The sequence below is a fragment of the Enhydra lutris genome, unplaced genomic scaffold, assembly GCF_002288905.1.
Source record: "Enhydra lutris kenyoni isolate GAN:26980312 unplaced genomic scaffold, ASM228890v2 scaffoldscaffold1, whole genome shotgun sequence".
Taxonomy (NCBI): Eukaryota; Metazoa; Chordata; class Mammalia; order Carnivora; family Mustelidae; genus Enhydra; species Enhydra lutris.
In genome coordinates this window covers 49,189,133-49,196,884 of record NW_019154085.1, presented here as the reverse complement: position 1 = coordinate 49,196,884, position 7,752 = coordinate 49,189,133, and positions in this window count along the sequence as shown.

Genomic DNA, 7,752 nt, shown 5'->3' with positions numbered 1-7,752 from the left:
TTATAGAACACTACATCTGACAGCTGCAGAAAACACATTCTTTTCAAGCACACATGGAATGTTAAACAAAAAACCAGTATACTAGTCTATTAAAAGCCCTCAGTAAGTTTTAAAGGATTGAAATCCCAGAGTATTTTATCTGACCCCAACAGGATTATATGAGAAATCAATAATAAAAAAGATCAATAAATTCCTCCAAATATTTGGATATCAAACAATATATTTCTAAAGGACCAATTGGTCTAAGAAGAAATCACAAAAGAAGTTAGAAAATATTTTGAATAGAACAATAAAAAACAGAAATATTGAAATTTGTAAATGGAGCTAAGAGAGTGTCTAAAAGTAAATGTATAGCTTTAAATGCTTATATTAGAAAAACAATAGGGTGGGAGGTTGGGGGAACCAGGTGGTGGGTATTAGAGAGGGCACAGATTGCATGGAGCACTGGGTGTGGTGCAAAAACAATGAATACTGTTACGCTGAAAAGAAATAAAAAATTTAAAAAAAAAGAAAAACAATAAAAGTCTAAAATTAATTGCACTTTAAAATTATAGAAGAAGGGGCACCTGGAAGGCTCAGTCGATTAGGCATCCAACTCTTCACTTTGGCTCAGGGTTGTGAGATCGAGCCCCACCTGGGGCTCGGTCCTCAGTGGAGAATCTGCTTAGGAGTCTCTCTCTCCCTTGGCCTCCACAATCCCCCACTTGCACTCTTTCTCTTTCTCTCAAAAAAAATTACAGCAAAAGAAAAGGAAATTAAGGCCCAAATAAGTGGAAAGAAGGAAATAATAAATATAAGAACAGAAAGCAATGAAATAATCTTAAATAATAAGAATATTAACGACTTTGAAAGAATTAAAAGTTGGTTTTTCTAAAATATTAATAGGATTGATAAACCTCTATCAAAACTAATAAATTTTTTAAAAATGCCAAAATCAAGAGTGAAAGAGGGAGTATCACCACAGATCCTTAGAAAGAAAATAAGAAAATTCTATGAACAGCTCTATGCCAAGAATTTTGATAATATAGATGAAGTGGAAAAATTCTTTGAGAAATATTATTTCCAAAATGGATATAAGAAGATATATGATGTGAATAAAAGTATCTATGTTAAAGAAATTGAATTTGTAATTAAAAATTTCCTCAAAGAAAATTCCTCACTCAGACACCTGGCTCAGGTTAAATTCTACCAAACATTTAAAAGAAAAAAAAATTACACAAAACTTTTTGGAAAATAAGGGGGAAGGGATGCATCCCAATGTGGCCAGAATAAACTTATAACTGAAATTTGAAAATGACACTATAAGAAAAAGAAATTATAGACCAATATTCCTCATGAACACACACACCCACACAAAACCTTAACAAAATTCAACAATATATTAAAAAGATAATACATTATAAGCAAATAGCATTCATTTGAGGAATGCAATATTGGTTTAATATTTAAACATCTATCAAGTGAAATCACTGTATTAAACTAAATGAGAAACTCACCCAATAATTTCAGTAAGTATAGAAAAAGCATTTGACAAAACCCAGCAAACTCAGCAAACCAGAAACAGAAGAAAACTTCCTTAATATGATAAAGGACATTTATGAAAAACCTGGAGAATTAGTGAACACTTTCTATCAAGGCAAACCTCAAGCTAAGGATATTTCCTTTCACCAATCCTAGCCAACACTGTACTGATTCTTAGAAAAATTTAAACTGTCTTTATTTCAGACAACAGGATTTTGTATGAAGAGAATCCTATGGAATTTAGCAAAAAACGGAAACAACCCCCCAAATCCAAACCAAAAATCTATTAAATGTAATAAATGATTATGTGATTTCAACAAGGTCACAAGATTTGAGATTGATACACCAAAAAAAAAAAAAAAAAAAATTCTGCTTCTATATACTAGCGATAAATAGTCAGAAATAAACATTTCAAAATGTTGGCAAAAATATGTGACATACTTAGGAATATATTTAATTTAATATGTGCAAGATCCATACTTTAAAAAATACAAGATACTAATGAGAAAATTAAACACCAAAAAAAAAAAAAAAGAAGTGAGCTAGATTCCTGTGTCAGAAGACTGAATATTGCTAAGATCCCAATTCTTCCCATATTCATCTATAGATTCAATGTAGTTCCAATCACATACCCAGCAAGTCTTTTTTTTTTTTTCAATAAGGTGGAACTAAAATTGATATTGAAAATGTAAAGGGCCTTCAATAACTAAAACAACATTCCAAAAGAAGAATAAAATTGGAGAATTTTCACTATATGATCGAAAGTTCATATAAAGTTATAACTGAGAAAATGTGGTTTTCCTGTAAGGAGAGATAACAGATTTATGGAACGATACAAAGAGTACAGGAATAGATTATACATTTATGGTCAGAATGTTTTTTTACAAAGATGTCAATGAAATTTAATAGTAAAATATTTTTCCCCAGTGAAAGGTGCTAGATACACTTGATATTCATATTTTTTTACACCATATACAAAAATTAACTGGGAAAGGATTATAGACCTAATGCAGAAGCTAAAATCAAAGCCTATAAAGAAAACTGCTGGAGAGTATCTTTGTGAAGTTAGGGGAAAAAAATATTTATAAGCAGAAGGCAAAAAGGGGAAAAAAAACCCCTGATAAACGAAACTTAACAAAATTCAAAAAATACTGTTACAGAAATGAAAAAATAAGCCACAGGCTGGATACAATTTTTTCAGTGCATACAGCTGACAAATCACTTACATAGGAGAGTATTTTTTAAAACTACGAATCAATAGTAAAAATAGTACTACATAAGGGAAATACAAATTAAAACCACAAAAAGATATTATTATACATACATTAGGGTGGCTAAAAGTAAAAGTACCAAATGTCAGGAAAAATGAAGGGCAGTGGAATTACTCACACATTGCTGATGGGATAGTAAATTAGTACATCAGCACTGGAAAGCTGTTTGCAATTTCTCATTAAGTTAGATACCTATTTAAACTTTGACCCAACAATTCCCTTCTAGGTATTAATATACACACACCCCTCCCCTGCCAAAGATAACATAAGTCCCCCCAAAACCATGTAAAGGAATATTCACTGTAACTTTATTAGAGTGAAAAATTGGAATCAAGCCTAGATAAATTGGTAAATTCACACAATGGAATACTGTGCAGCAAGAAAAAGGAACAAATCGCAAACACATGCAATCACATACATCAATCTAAACAACATATATTAAGCAACACACAACATTCAGGAATAGGCAAAACTAATCTACGGGGCTAAAATAAAAAGCATACCTGTTCCTTTCAGAAGAGAAACTAACTGGGAAAAGAGGTAAGGAAAATTTCAAAGGCAGTGTTTTATAGCTTTCTTGGGACACTGATAATGTGAGAATTTGCATTCCTTAAGATTCACTCATCTGTACACTCAAAGTCTGTACTTACTACTGTGTGTCATTATACTTCAATAAAATAAAGAAAAAAAGTCCCCTAGTCCTTGAAGCTCTATGACATGGACATGGACATGTATGATATGACACAATCTATAGTTATGTGTGCATGTGTGCTTCTGAAGAAACCAGTTCATTTGACCATGTGGCAATATACTCTTCTGAATTGGACTTGAATGGATTTTTCCTAATGTCTTCTAGAAGATAATATTTAGACAAGACAAAAATTAAATGCCTTATAGGCCAATGACCTCAACATATCATGTAGTTGGATTTCTGAGTTAAAATTTAAAAATGCCTGTGGAGGATCCAAGTCCTAGAAAATGATATAAGTGCCCAAAGCCCTACATTTGGGAACCAGCTGCTATAGGCTGATAGAAAGTAGGCCGTGGAGGATGTAGTTCTTCCTATTGATCTAAAACAACCCAGGGGTGCCTGGGTGGCTCAGTTGGTTAAGTGACTGCCTTTGGCTCAGGTCACGATCCCGGAGTCCAGGGATAGAGTCCCACATCGGGCTCCCTGCTCAGTGGGGAGTCTGCTTCTCCCTCTGCCCCTCACCCCTCTTGTGCTCACGCTCTCTCTCCCAAATAAATAAATTAAATATTTAAAGAAATAATAAGTAGGGGCACCTAGGTGGCTCAGTGGATTAAAGCCTCTGCCTTCGGCTCAGGTCATGATCCCAGGGTCCTGGGATCGAGTCCCGCATCCGGCTCTCTGCTCAGTGGGGAGCCTGCTTCCTCCTCTCTCTCTCTTCCTACTTGTGATCTCTGTCAAGTAAATAAATAAAATCTTTAAAAAAAATAATAAATAAAAATAAGAACAAGTCATAAACCATGACATATTAGAGCCGTACAAAATTTCAGAGATCACGTGGGTCAGCCATCTAATTTTACAGGTAGAGAACTTGACAGAGAGGTTAAATATTTGCTCAAGATCACACAGCTAGTTAGTGTAATCAAAATAACTACACTCCAACACCATGTGAAGCCATTATGTATAGATGCCTCTCATTTGTAAAATTACCCATGATTTTCAAAGTAAAAGACCACCAGTGCATATACTCCTCAGTAGAAACATTGCCTTTTGAGTTTCCCGCAATCCGTTTAAAGCTTCCTTCGAGAGATATTCGAACCAGATTTAGATCAGAGAGGAAACAGTGAGTAACTAATGGTATTTGCCTGAGCCCAAAAGCCTCCAGGGCTGGCTCATGACTGAGAAATTGTTTCATGGCAAGAACCCACATTTCAGTTTCTTACAGCAGCTTTTCTGTAGAGGTTTTAAGATCAGACAGGGGACTGCAAAGCATCATCGAATTGAACCTGCCTCTGTTCCGCAAGGTGAACACAACCGTTCATTTGCATTTAATTTAAAAAGTAATTGTATTGGGCTTTTTAAAACGATGTAAGGATCATTTATATTTTCAAGATATAAGCAAAATGCTGCTCTCCAAACTGTAACTTTGTTTTTGTTACGGTTTGTTTTTTGTTTTTGTTTTTACTCCTGTGAAATCTTAGAAAATCTAGAGATCATGCTTGGAGCCCAAATTTCCTTCGGAGATAGGGTTTGCAGTTGAACGTGCTGTTTATATTTTAATACAAACTGATTTTCCTCATAGTAGTGAAAGCCCTCAGGGACTTGTGTGTTGGGGGCAGGGAACAGTGGCTATCAGGGGCCTGGAATTACCCAGTTTGCCCCTCCTTTGACTTCCGTTACACTGGTGCCCAGACGTTGGGGGCTAGTACCAAAAGACATTTGCATAATTAGAATTGCTGCTCCTAAGGTCTTCTCTTCGTTCACCTGGGACTGTCTGAGGGCCCTGTGGTAAGTTCTACTGGCCTCAGCCAGTCTGAGGGACATTAGGAAGTCTGACAGCCCACAGAGTGCCCTAGTGAGTGTGGTCCAGGGAGCTGCCCAGGTGCCTTGATGCTCTACTCTCCAACTCTTTTGACCTGACTTTCTAGCCCCTCTGACTGGGAAGCACGGGCCAGGTAACACGGGCCAGTTAGCACTCGACAAGGCTGTTGAAAATGCAAACTGAGAACTCTGGGGAGAAATAAAACTATGAGTTTATGTATGTGGAAAACATCATTTGGGGAAAATTTCTTAAAATGTATTAATTGGGCAACAGCTACCTTTTGTGGGAAAATGAATCAAAATTGAATGACCTCCATTTTACATTATAATAAAAAAGCCTTTCTTTAGAATGCTAACATTGGCCTTTCTTTCTAATTCCTGCTTTATAATAAAAATAAATACATTCATATTTACCTTATATTTTTTTCTTCCACATCATGCCAGGATTTCTGATGTGCTATAGAATTTGGTTTCCAAGATCTGTTTTCACTGTATATGAACTGGCGTAAATGCCCCGGTGCCAACATGTCAGCAGCCTTTAGTGACCCTGCATGACATGAAGCTAGACTTCTCTATGTGGTCCGGATGACACGGGAGACTCCTAAGAGCAGTCATTTGACTCCATAGCATTACTGTGACAATGTGAGAGCACCAGGAGGCATTTTCAGAGGCATGTGGAAGGCTATAAGCCAGAATAATGTGTACTGGCAGAAATCCTCAGTAAATATTTATTAAGATCAATGGCTACATGCAATGTGCTGATGGTAGCTTTTTGTTCGGAGTTAAAATTAAGATGAATTGTGTAATTGATGTATTAGGACCTCCCCTCCGCTTTTAAAGCACAGGACAGTTGTTCCCCCCATCCCCCTCCCACCGCCTGTGCCATATGACTTACACATCTTGTTAGTTACCAGACATTGCATCATAACATTTACACATTCATTTAACCTATGGCCAGTCTGTTGTGCTTTGGTGACAATGATGTGACCTACAGAAAGGTGTTGGATGAGGGCCCGGATCAGATTGTGGTGAGTCATTTGACCTCTACTTAGGTGGCCTGTTTTAAGGCGCTAACAGTTAGTTCATAATCACAGTCAACAACACTCAGTAAGGGCCCGCATTATGAAAAGCAGTGCCCTTCAGAGAGGGTTCTTTGGAGGTTGGAGCAGAGAAGGAGGGTCCAGAGGACCCATATTACTGGAAGAGGTTTATAGAAGACAAGATTGTTGCTGGTCAGGGATAAAAGAGTAATTTTCTTTCCCACATATATGCATTCAAAAATTAGTGGTTGCAAGATCTTATCTCAACCTGCATTATCTTAGATATTCTTAAGTATTATTTTGAGCATTTCAGGTATATTTTCCAGAATGCCTTCTTCCCTTAAACAGGTGTCCTTCAGAGGAAAGAATAAGATTTGGGGTTTTAATTTATAGCCAGATATAAAGAAAACTTAACTGGAAGGATCTCTTAGGGTTAAGAACATAAACTATTTTGAATAATTCATGGAAAGCAGAGAAAATAATTTTCCTCCCATTTCTGCAACAAAAAGGAAGAAATAATTGATATTGTTATATATTCTATAGTCTTTAACAGGTAAGCCAAAAACTCATTGGTAAGGGCTACCCCTCCAGCAGAGACTATGTCTCTGCTCCAGTCAAATTGGTAGTGTCAAAAAAGACATGTTTCCCTTCCAAAATCTGGTTTAGAGCAGCGATTCTCAAATCCTAGGTCTGGAATCACTAGCGATCCATTATGAGCCTTGTTCATGCATCACACGCCATTTCAGTTCTAAAATAACTCATCTAAGGTACTCAACTTTTCAATAAATATTATAGACCGACCTGGACATCTCTTTAGAGGCTTATCATCAAAATAATTGCAATTTGACCTCTAATTCTGGATCTAGCATCCCAAGGACAACGGTGGACTTATTTCTTGGCTGGTGGGTTGGTTGGTTTTATTTATGAAAGTAGTAGCCCCTCTGCCAGGTCTTATGTCAAAAGCTACTGCTATAGGGTAATACCTACAGTTTAAGGGTAAATGCTTTGAAACCTACTGTTTTTGTCTTTGCCTAAGCTAATGAATCCTTTCAGTTCAACCTGGCCAATTATTTTGTTTCCTCAGGTTGAGTTCAGGAATAATAACATAGTGGCTACTGGGTGTTTTTGTTTTTAGTTTTATCTAACAATTACTGCCTTTTCTTTGAACAAACAGCAACCTCAACTAAACTTTCTTTCTTTCTTTCTTTCTTTCTTTCTTTCTTGGTAGCATTTCATTATAAGGGACATGAGTTTCCACAAAGGATTTTTCCAGAAACTTGACAGGACATTTCTGACTCCCTCTTTTAAGACTTGGTTTAAAATACCGAATGCCACTTGACCATGCACAGACCCCTAAGTAACTTGGCTTTGAAAGTTTCATCAGAGAGACAATGCAGTTCTGGCAGTCTCT